Source organism: Dipodomys spectabilis, unplaced genomic scaffold (genome assembly GCF_019054845.1).
Source record: "Dipodomys spectabilis isolate Male_0828 unplaced genomic scaffold, ASM1905484v1 ptg000733l, whole genome shotgun sequence".
Taxonomy (NCBI): Eukaryota; Metazoa; Chordata; class Mammalia; order Rodentia; family Heteromyidae; genus Dipodomys; species Dipodomys spectabilis.
The window spans coordinates 33,530-45,237 of NW_024871410.1; positions in this window are offsets into that span (position 1 = coordinate 33,530).

Sequence of the window (11,708 nt, forward strand, 5' to 3'; positions counted from 1 at the left end):
ACTGTGTGTGGATCTGACTGCTGTCATACACTGACAACTGTGTGTGGATCTGACTGCTGTCATGTACTGAATGTGTGTGTGGATCTGACTGCTGTCATGTACTGACAACTGTGTGTGGATCTGACTGGACTCTGTGTCCCAGACAAAGCTGCAATGCACAAGGCTGGGCTGGGCCCACACCAGACATCTCTGATGAGAAAACCTTTTGCTGTTGTTTTACGTGTGAATTGGAAAGACATGTGCACTCATCAGATATCCATTTTTTTAAGCTGTTTGGCGATTCAAGGTTCCAGTTATCCACAAAAGCTCTCCTGCCAGACATCCTCCGCGTGTCCCATACTTACATCAGTAATAATCAGAAGAGCCTTTCATCAAGAGTGTGTGAGAGCCGTGGGTTCCACCATTGCTCAGCAGAGACCACCCCCCCCCCCCCCCCCGTGTGGGGAGCGCAGGCGCAGGGCGCCCCCCCCCCCCCCCCCGTGTGGGGACCGCAGGCGCAGGACGCCCCCCCTCCCCCTCCCCGCCCCCCCCACCCCGTGTGGGGAGCGCAGGCGCAGGACGCCCCCCTCCCATGTGGGGAGCGCAGGCGCAGGACGCCCCCCCCCGTGGGGGGAGCGCAGGCGCAAGACGCCCCCCCCCCCCCCCCGTGTGGGGAGCGCAGGCGCAGGACGCCCCCCCCCCTCCCCGCCCCCCCCCCCCCGTGTGGGGACCGCAGGAGCAGGACGCCCCCCCCTCCCCCTCCCCGCCCCCCCCGTGTGGGGAGCGCAGGCGCAGGACGCCCCCCCCCCCCGCCCCGTGTGGGGAGCGCAGGCGCAGGACGCCCCCCCCCCGTGTGGGGAGCGCAGGCGCAGGACGCCCCCCCCCCGTGTGGGGAGCGCAGGCGCAGGACGCCCCCCTCCCCCTCCCCGCCCCCCCCCCCCCGTGTGGGGAGCGCAGGCGCAGGCGCAGGACGCCCCCCCGTGTGGGGAGCGCAGGCGCAGGACGCCCCCCCCCCCGTGGGGACCGCAGGCGCAGGACGCCCCCCCTCCCCCTCCCCGCCCCCCCCACCCCGTGTGGGGAGCGCAGGCGCAGGACGCCCCCCCGTGTGGGGAGCGCAGGCGCAGGACGCCCCCCTCCCCCTCCCCGCCCCCCCCCCCCGTGTGGGGAGCGCAGGCGCAGGCGCAGGACGCCCCCCCGTGTGGGGAGCGCAGGCGCAGGACGCCCCCCTCCCCCTCCCCGCCCCCCCCCGTGTGGGGAGCGCAGGCGCAGGACGCCCCCCCCCGTGTGGGGAGCGCAGGCGCAGGACGGCTCCGAGACTGAAGGACCTGGGGCTTGGAAAGTTGAAACCAGTGGGGCTGGGAGAGGCTTAGAGACAGCGCCCTGACACCCCTCCGTCTCCAGCCATCTCCCAAGCGGACCTTGGAAATGGTGAAGAGGAGTTTCCCGGCCGCCAGGGCTCGCCTGGTCCATATGCCCAGCCTGGGTCCCTTGCCGGTGTGCGCGCCACGCGGGCCCTGGTCTAAATCCACACGCCGGTCTTCATCGGCCCTGATCCTCTGTGGTCAGCCAAGGAGTGGGAAGTCCGGCCAGCACAGAGCCAGCGCCCTGCCCTGCCGGTGGCGTCCAAGAGCTCATGGCGCAGCGCCGGCCTCCGGCCTCCGCCAGCGTGGACCCCTCCTCCCAGAGGTGTCTGAGCGCAGCTTCCTGCGCCGGCCTCCGGAGGGCAGGCTGCAGGGAGAGGCGGCTGTGCGCACCCTCACTCGCACTCGCCCCGCCGCCCCCCCAGGTGCTTCCAGCCTGAAGGAACAAACAACACTGCGAGCGAGCGTGCACTCCAGAGCAGACGGGCCTCAGAGGCCCGAGGCCCCGGCGGGGCGGCCGGTGCGCCCGCCTCGGGGGCGGCGAGGAACAGGAGGCCACCACCACCACCATCATCACCACCACCACCATCATCATCACCACCACCACCATCATCATCACCACCACCACCATCATCATCACCACCACCACCATCATCATCACCACCCGGCCCGTGCGGGGCCGCCCGGCCCACCCGGAGGAGTGCCCGGCTCCTCCTGCTGATCACGGAGTCCCAGCTGCCTGCAAGTTCACCTTATTTTCTTCAAGTGTGCAGCCTATTCAGTTCACAGATTAATCCAATTAGCATTTCATTGTGGCAACTAAACATGCCGCATATAAATTTACATGTCAAAATACACACTCTACGGCGAGCCTGGCGGCCAGCACGGGTCGGCAGCTTTGCGGGCAAAGCTCCGCACAACAGCTGCAGCGGGCGCGCGGCTCTCCTGCCTGCAGCTCCGTGAGCCGCGGGCGCACGCAGACATCGGGCCAGAGGCTATGGACACGGGAGCTGGGAGGCTGCCACGCCCGAGCTCCTCAGGTGACGGGAATCTGGCCTCGGCTCCAGGAAGTCCCCGTGCTCCAGTGTCAGGACTGTCAGGGCCGCCTTGGTCTAGACAGCAGGCGCAGATTAACGTGCAAGAAAGCACCTCAGAGGAAGGAGGAGGAGGGGGAAGGGAAGAAGGAGGAAGGGGAGGGGGGGAGGGAGGACAGGGGAGGAGGAGGGGAGAGGAGGAAGGGAAGGAGGAAGGAAGGAAGGAGGGGGAGGGGCAGGAAGGAGGAGGAGGAGGAGGAGGAGGAAGGAGAAATGTCCCGGGCCACCGTGAGCATCTCCTATCAACTGTGAGGAGTTCTGAAGAAGAGTGGATAACATGACCGGAGACAACCCGTTTCCTCGTGTTTTGTTAAAACTCACTTAAAGGAATTAAATGTGTTTAGTGAGGGGCTCTCTCATGGAGGCGTGCTCCTAACTCCCACGGAGGGAGTGATCCCAGACACGCCACAGACACGCCACACCACCAGACACGTCACCAGACACGCCACCAGACACTCCACACCACCAGACACGCCATACCACCAGACATGCCACACCATGCCACAGACATGCCACGCCACCAGACATGCCATGCCACAGGCACGCCACCAGACACGCCACTCCACCAGACATGCCACACCACCAGACACGTCACCAGACACACCACGACACCAGACACACCACCAGATATGCCACGCTACAGGCACACCACGCCACAGGCACGCCATGCCACCAGACACACCACACCACCAGACACGCCACACCACAGGCACACCATGCCACCAGACACACCATGCTACCAGACACGCCACCAGATATGCCACGCCATGCCACAGACACGCCACGCCACCAGACATGTCACCAGACACACCACGCCACCAGACAGACATGCCACACCACCAGACATGCCACACCGCCAGACATGCCATGCCACCACACATGCCACCAGACATGTCACCAGACACGCCACTAGATATGCCACATCATAGGCACGCCATGCCACAGGCACGCCACACCACCAGACACGCCACATACAGGCACGCGATGCCACAGACACACCACGCCACAGACACGCCAGGCCACCAGACACACCACGCCACCAGACACATCACCAGACACGCCATGCCACCAGACATGCCATGCCACCACAGATTGCCACTAGACATGATACGCCACCAGACATGTCACCAGACACGCCACCAGATATGCCACGTCATAGGCACATGATGCCACAGGCACACCACGCCACCAGACACGCCACCAGATATGCCACGGCACCAGACAGGCCATGCCACAGGTACGCCACACCACCAGACACACCATGCCACCAGACATGCCACACCACAGGCACACCACGCCACCAGACACACTACCAGACACACCACGCCACCAGACATGCCACTCCACCAGACACGCCATGCCACCAGACACGCCACGCCACCAGACACACATGCCACCAGACATGTCACACCATAGGCACGCCACGCCACAGGCACGCCACACCACGGGCACGCCACACCATCAGACATGCCACGCCACCAGACACGCCACACCACCAGACATGCCACCAGACACGCCACACCACAGGCACGCCACACCACCAGACACATCATGCCACAGGCTTGCCACACCACCAGGCACACCACGCCACCAGGCACGCCACACCATGAGGAACGCCATGCCATCAGACGCTTGCACGCACAGCAGCCGCCGGGCTGCCAGCTGCTTTTGCTCAGCGCCCAGCTGCGTTTGCTGGGTAAGGAGTCAGGCTGAGGGCATCAAGGGGCTGGGTGAAGCCCCACACACGGGAAGGGCGTGCAGAGGCCCAGTGTGGATGGCAGATGGCAGGCCCACGGTGTGGTGTCAGTGCATGGCCCTCCGGTTCACCTCCGCCTCGGAGCCACCTTCCAGAGGTGGAGACCCAGGCTCAGGGAGACCGAGTCACACACCAATGAGAGGCAAAGCCAGCTCTGCTCTGGCTTTACTCTTCACACAGCCCGCACCTACCTATTGCCTGTGGCTGTACCAGGAAACAAGGAAGGAAATTAGGGGCAGGCAGGCTCGCTCACTCCTATAATCCAGTGTGGCAGGGGTGGAGAGGGGGAGGATGAAGGCTCAAGCCAAAAGTTATCAGCACCCCGTCTCAACCAATACATCAGATGTGGTGGGGTGCGGCCGTAATGTCAACTGCTTAGAAGGGTTACAGTTCAGGACACCCTGGACGTGACCTGCTCTCTGGGGGCGTGGTCTGCCACACTGGGCATGTAACCTGCTCTCTGGGGACGTGGCCTGCTCCCTGGGGACGTGGCCTGCTCTCTGGGGACGTGGCCTGCTCTCTGGGCATGTGGCCTGCTCTCTGGGCATGTGGCTGCCACACGGACATGGTCTGCTCTCTGGGGACATGGCTGTCTCTCTGGGGACATGGCCTGCTCTCTGGGGACATGGCCTGCTCTCTGGGGACGTGGATGCCACACTGGGATGTGGTCTGTCTCTCTGGGGGCATGGCCTGTCTCTCTGGGGGCATGGCCTGTCTCTCTGGGGGCGTGGCTGTCTCTCTGGGGGCGTGACTGTCTCTCTGGGGGCGTGGCTGTCTCTCCTGGGGGCGTGGCTGTCTCTCTGGGGGCGTGGCTGTCTCTCTGGGGCGTGGCCTGCCTCTCTGGGGGCGTGGCTGTCTCTCTGGGGACGTGGTCTGCCTCTCTGGGGGCGTGCCTGCCTCTCTGGGGGCGTGGCTGTCTCTCTGGGGACGTGGTCTGCCTCTCTGGGGGCGGGGCTGTCTCTCTGGGGGCGTGGCCTGCTCTCTGGGGGCGTGGCCTGCTCTCTGGGGACATGGCCTGCTCTCTGGGCATGTGGCCTGCTCTCTGGGCATGTGGCTGCCACACGGACATGGTCTGCTCTCTGGGGACATGGCTGTCTCTCTGGGGACATGGCTGTCTCTCTGGGGACATGGCCTGCTCTCTGGGGACATGGCTTGCTCTCTGGGGACGTGGATGCCACACTGGGATGTGGCCTGTCTCTCTGGGGGCATGGCCTGTCTCTCTGGGGGCGTGGCTGTCTCTCTGGGGGCGTGGCTGTCTCTCTGGGGGCGTGACTGTCTCTCTGGGGGCGTGGCTGTCTCTCCTGGGGGCGTGGCTGTCTCTCTGGGGGCGTGGCTGTCTCTCTGGGGCGTGGCCTGCCTCTCTGGGGGCGTGGCTGTCTCTCTGGGGACGTGGTCTGCCTCTCTGGGGGCGTGCCTGCCTCTCTGGGGGCGTGGCTGTCTCTCTGGGGACGTGGTCTGCCTCTCTGGGGGCGGGGCTGTCTCTCTGGGGGCGTGGCCTGCTCTCTGGGGGCGTGGCCTGCTCTCTGGGGAGGTGGTCTGCCTCTCTGGGGGCGTGGCCTGCTCTCTGGGGGCGTGGCTTGCTCTCTGGGGACGTGGCTGCCACACTGGCACATAGTCTGCCCCAGCATGCTGTCTTCATACACAGCTAGAGTGACATTGCACGCCTGCATGCGTGTGTGCCTGACACATCACAGGGTGGGGAGGGGGGAGGGGAAAGAGGAGGAGGAGGAGGCTGTCTGCAGCACTGGGCCCCAGAGGAGCATGGGTAAAGGGTGCATTTGCTCATTTAGCATGACAGCACTAATAATCTGCTAAATCGCCGGCCCCTTCCAGTGAGACCGGCCGGGCAGGTGACCACCGAGTGTCGGTGTGCGTCCCAGCCAGCCCGGGAAGAGAGGAAGCCGCCACGCGCCGCGCTGTCCGCGGGCGGACGCCTCGGAGACCGGCAGGAGGCCGCGTCCCCCCGCAGGGCGCCGACCAAGGGGGCTCCCTGCCTGCGGCTGGGAGAGGACGGCGGGGTGGGCGCGGGTCTCCCCACCCACACCCACACTCACACCCACACCCACACTCACACTCACACCCACACTCACACTCACACCCACACCCACACCCACACTCACACTCACACCCACACTCACACCCACACTCACACCCACACTCACACTCACACTCACACCCACACCCACACTCACACTCACACCCACACTCACACTCACACTCACACTCACACTGCGGGGTCGGCGCGGGTCTCCCCACTCACCCACACTCACACCCACACCCACACCCACACTCACACCCACACTCACACTCACACCCACACTCACACCCACACTCACACTCACACCCACACTCACACCCACACTCACACTCACACTCACACTCACACTCACACTGCGGGGTCGGCGCGGGTCTCCCCACTCACACCCACACCCACACTCACACACACCCACACTCACACTCACACCCACACTCACACTCACACCCACACTCACACCCACACTCACACCAACACCCACACTCACACTCACACTCACACTCACACCCACACTCACACTCACACCCACTCACACCCACACTCACACTCACACCCACACTCACACCAACACCCACACTCACACTCACACCCACACTCACACCCACACTCACACCCACACTCACACTCACACCCACACTCACACCCACACTCACACTCACACCCACACTCACACCCACACTCACACCCACACTCACACTCACACCCACACTCACACCCACACTCACACTCACACTCACATCCACACTGCAGGGTCGGCTCGGGTCTCCACACTCACACCCACACCCACACTCACACCCACACCCACACCCACACTCACACTCACACTCACACTGCGGGGTCGGCTCGGGTCTCCACACTCACACCCACACCCACACTCACACACACACACACACACTCACACTGCGGGGTCGGCGCGGGTCTCCACACTCACACCCACACTCACACACACACACACACTCACACCCACACCCACACCCACACTCACACTCACACCCACACTCACACTCACATCCACACTGCGGGGTCGGCTCGGGTCTCCACACTCACACCCACACCCACACCCACACACACACACACTCACACTCACACTGCGGGGTCGGCGCGGGTCTCCACACTCACACCCACACTCACACACACACCCACACTCACACCCACACCCACACTCACACTCACACCCACACTCACACTCACATCCACACTGGGGGGTCGGCTCGGGTCTCCACACTCACACCCACACCCACACTCACACACACACACTCACACTCACACTGCGGGGTCGGCCCGGGTCTCCACACACACACTGCGGGGTAGGCGCGGGTCTCCCCACTCACACCCACACTCACACACACACCCACACTCACACTCACACCCACACTCACACACACACCCACACTCACACCCACACCCATACTCACACTCACACTCACACCCACACTCACACTCACACCCACACTCACACTCACACCCACACCCACACTCACACACACACTCACACTCACACTGCGGGGTCGGCCCGGGTCTCCACACACACACTGCGGGGTAGGCGCGGGTCTCCCCACTCACACCCACACTCACACCCACACCCACACACACTCACACTGCGGGGTCGGCGCGGGTCTCCCCACTCACACCCACACTCACACCCACACCCACACTCACACACACACTCACACTCACACTCACACCCACACTCACACCCACACTCACACCCACACTCACACTCACACCAACACCCACACTCACACCCACACTCACACCCACACTCACACTCACACTGCGGGGTCGGCGCGGGTCTCCACACTCACACCCACACTCACACCCACACCCACACTCACACTCACACCCACACCCACACACACACACACACTCACACTCACACTGCGGGGTCGGCGCGGGTCTCCACACTCACACCCACACCCACACTCACACACACACACACTCACACTCACACTGCGGGGTCGGCTCGGGTCTCCACACTCACACCCACTCACACACACCCACTCACACTCACACTGCAGGGTGGGCACGGGTCTCCCCACTCACACCCACACTCACACCCACACTGCGGGGTCGGCGCGGGTCTCCACACTCACACCCACACTCACACTCACACCCACACTCACACTCACACTGCGGGGTCGGCACGGGTCTCCCCACTCACACCCACACTCACACCCACACCCACACTCACACTCACACCCACACTCACACTCACACTCCAGGGTCAGCCTGCGGGTCTCCTCACACTCACACTGCAGGGTCAGCCTGCGGGTCTCCTCACACTCACACTCCAGGTCAGCCTGCGGGTCTCCTCACACTCACACTCAGGTCGGCCTGCGGGTCTCCTCACACTCACACTCAGGTCGGCCTGCGGGTCTCCTCACACTCACACTCAGGTCGGCCTGCGGCTCTCCTCACACTCACACTCCAGGGTCAGCCTGCGGGTCTCCTCACACTCACACTCCAGGGTCAGGCTGCGGGTCTCCTCACACTCACACTCCAGGGTTGGCCTGCGGGTCTCCTCACACTCACACTCCAGGGTCGGCCTGCGGGTCTCCTCACACTCACACTCCAGGGTCAGCCTGCGGGTCTCCTCACACTCACACTCCAGGGTCAGGCTGCGGGTCTCCTCACACTCACACTCCAGGGTCAGGCTGCGGGTCTCCTCACACTCACACTCCAGGGTCGGCCTGCGGGTCTCCTCACACTCACACTCCAGGGTCAGGCTGCGGGTCTCCTCACACTCACACTCCAGGGTCGGCCTGCGGGTCTCCTCACACTCACACTCCAGGGTCAGGCTGCGGGTCTCCTCACACTCACACTCCAGGGTCAGCCTGCGGGTCTCCTCACACTCACACTCAGGTCGGCCTGCGGGTCTCCTCACACTCACACTCAGGTCGGCCTGCGGGTTTCCTCACACTCACACTCAGGTCGGCCTGCGGGTCTCCTCACACTCACACTCAGGTCGGCCTGCGGGTCTCCTCACACTCACACTCCAGGGTCGGCCTGCGATTCTCCTCACACTCACACTCAGGTCGGCCTGCGGGTCTCCTCACACTCACACTCCAGGGTCAGCCTGCGGGTCTCCTCACACTCACACTCAGGTCGGCCTGCGGGTCTCCTCACACTCACACTCAGGTCGGCCTGCGGGTCTCCTCACACTCACACTCCAGGGTCAGCCTGCGGGTCTCCTCACACTCACACTCCAGGGTCAGGCTGCGGGTCTCCTCACACTCACACTCAGGTCGGCCTGCGGGTCTCCTCACACTCACACTCCAGGGTCGGCCTGCGGGTCTCCTCACACTCACACTCCAGGGTCGGCCTGCGGGTCTCCTCACACTCACACTCCAGGGTCGGCCTGCGGGTCTCCTCACACTCACACTCCAGGGTCGGCCTGCGGGTCTCCTCACACTCACACTCCAGGGTCGGCCTGCGGGTCTCCTCACACTCACACTCCAGGGTCGGCCTGCGATTCTCCTCACACTCACACTCAGGTCGGCCTGCGGGTCTCCTCACACTCACACTCCAGGGTCAGCCTGCGGGTCTCCTCACACTCACACTCAGGTCGGCCTGCGGGTCTCCTCACACTCACACTCCAGGGTCAGCCTGAGGGTCTCCTCACACTCACACTCAGGTCGGCCTGCGGGTCTCCTCACACTCACACTCAGGTCGGCCTGCGGGTCTCCTCACACTCACACTCCAGGGTCGGCCTGCGGGTCTCCTCACACTCACACTCAGGTCGGCCTGCGGGTCTCCTCACACTCACACTCAGGTCGGCCTGCGGGTCTCCTCACACTCACACTCAGGTCGGCCTGCGGGTCTCCTCACACTCACACTCCAGGGTCAGGCTGCAGGTCTCCTCACACTCACACTCCAGGGTCGGCCTGCGGGTCTCCTCACACTCACACTCAGGTCGGCCTGCGGGTCTCCTCACACTCACACTCCAGGTCGGCCTGAGGCTCTCCTCACACTCACACTCCAGGGTCAGGCTGCGGGTCTCCTCACACTCACACTCAGGTCGGCCTGAGGCTCTCCTCACACTCACACTCCAGGGTCAGGCTGCGGGTCTCCTCACACTCACACTCCAGGGTCGGCCTGCGGGTCTCCTCACACTCACACTCCAGGGTCAGGCTGCGGGTCTCCTCACACTCACACTCCAGGGTCAGGCTGCGGGTCTCCTCACACTCACACTCCAGGGTCGGCCTGCGGGTCTCCTCACACTCACACTCCAGGTCGGCCTGAGGCTCTCCTCACACACACTCCAGGGTCGGCCTGCGGGTCTCCTCACACTCACACTCCAGGGTCAGGCTGCGGGTCTCCTCACACTCACACTCCAGGGTCAGCCTGAGGGTCTCCTCACACTCACACTCCAGGGTCAGCCTGCGGGTCTCCTCACACTCACACTCAGGTCGGCCTGCGGGTCTCCTCACACTCACACTCCAGGGTCGGCCTGCGGGTCTCCTCACACTCACACTGCAGGGTCAGGCTGCGGGTCTCCTCACACTCACACTCCAGGGTCAGCCTGCGGGTCTCCTCACACTCACACTCAGGTCGGCCTGCGGGTCTCCTCACACTCACACTCCAGGGTCAGCCTGAGGGTCTCCTCACACTCACACTCCAGGGTCAGCCTGCGGGTCTCCTCACACTCACACTCAGGTCGGCCTGCGGGTCTCCTCACACTCACACTCCAGGGTCAGGCTGCGGGTCTCCTCACACTCACACTCCAGGGTCAGGCTGCGGGTCTCCTCACACTAACACTCCAGGGTCAGGCTGCGGGTCTCCTCACACTCACACTCCAGGGTCGGCCTGGGGTTCTCCTCACACTCACACTCAGGTCGGCCTGCGGGTCTCCTCACACTCACACTCCAGGGTCGGCCTGCGGGTCTCCTCACACTCACACTCCAGGGTCGGCCTGCGGGTCTCCTCACACTCACACTCCAGGGTCGGCCTGAGGGTCTCCTCACACTCACACTCAGGTCGGCCTGCGGGTCTCCTCACACTCACACTCCAGGGTCAGCCTGAGGGTCTCCTCACACTCACACTCAGGTCGGCCTGCGGGTCTCCTCACACTCACACTCAGGTCGGCCTGCGGGTCTCCTCACACTCACACTCCAGGGTCGGCCTGCGGGTCTTCTCACACTCACACTCAGGTCGGCCTGCGGGTCTCCTCACACTCACACTCCAGGGTCGGCCTGCGGGTCTCCTCACACTCACACTCCAGGGTCGGCCTGCGGGTCTCCTCACACTCACACTCAGTTCGGCCTGCGGGTCTCCTCACACTCACACTCAGGTCGGCCTGCGGGTCTCCTCACACTCACACTCCAGGGTCGGCCTGCGGGTCTCCTCACACTCACACTCAGTTCGGCCTGCGGGTCTCCTCACACTCACACTCAGTTCGGCCTGCGGTCTCTCCCCTCGTGGCAGCCCAGGCTGGGCACCATCCCCCCCCAGCAGGTGCACAGGTGACAAGCACTGCGCAGGGT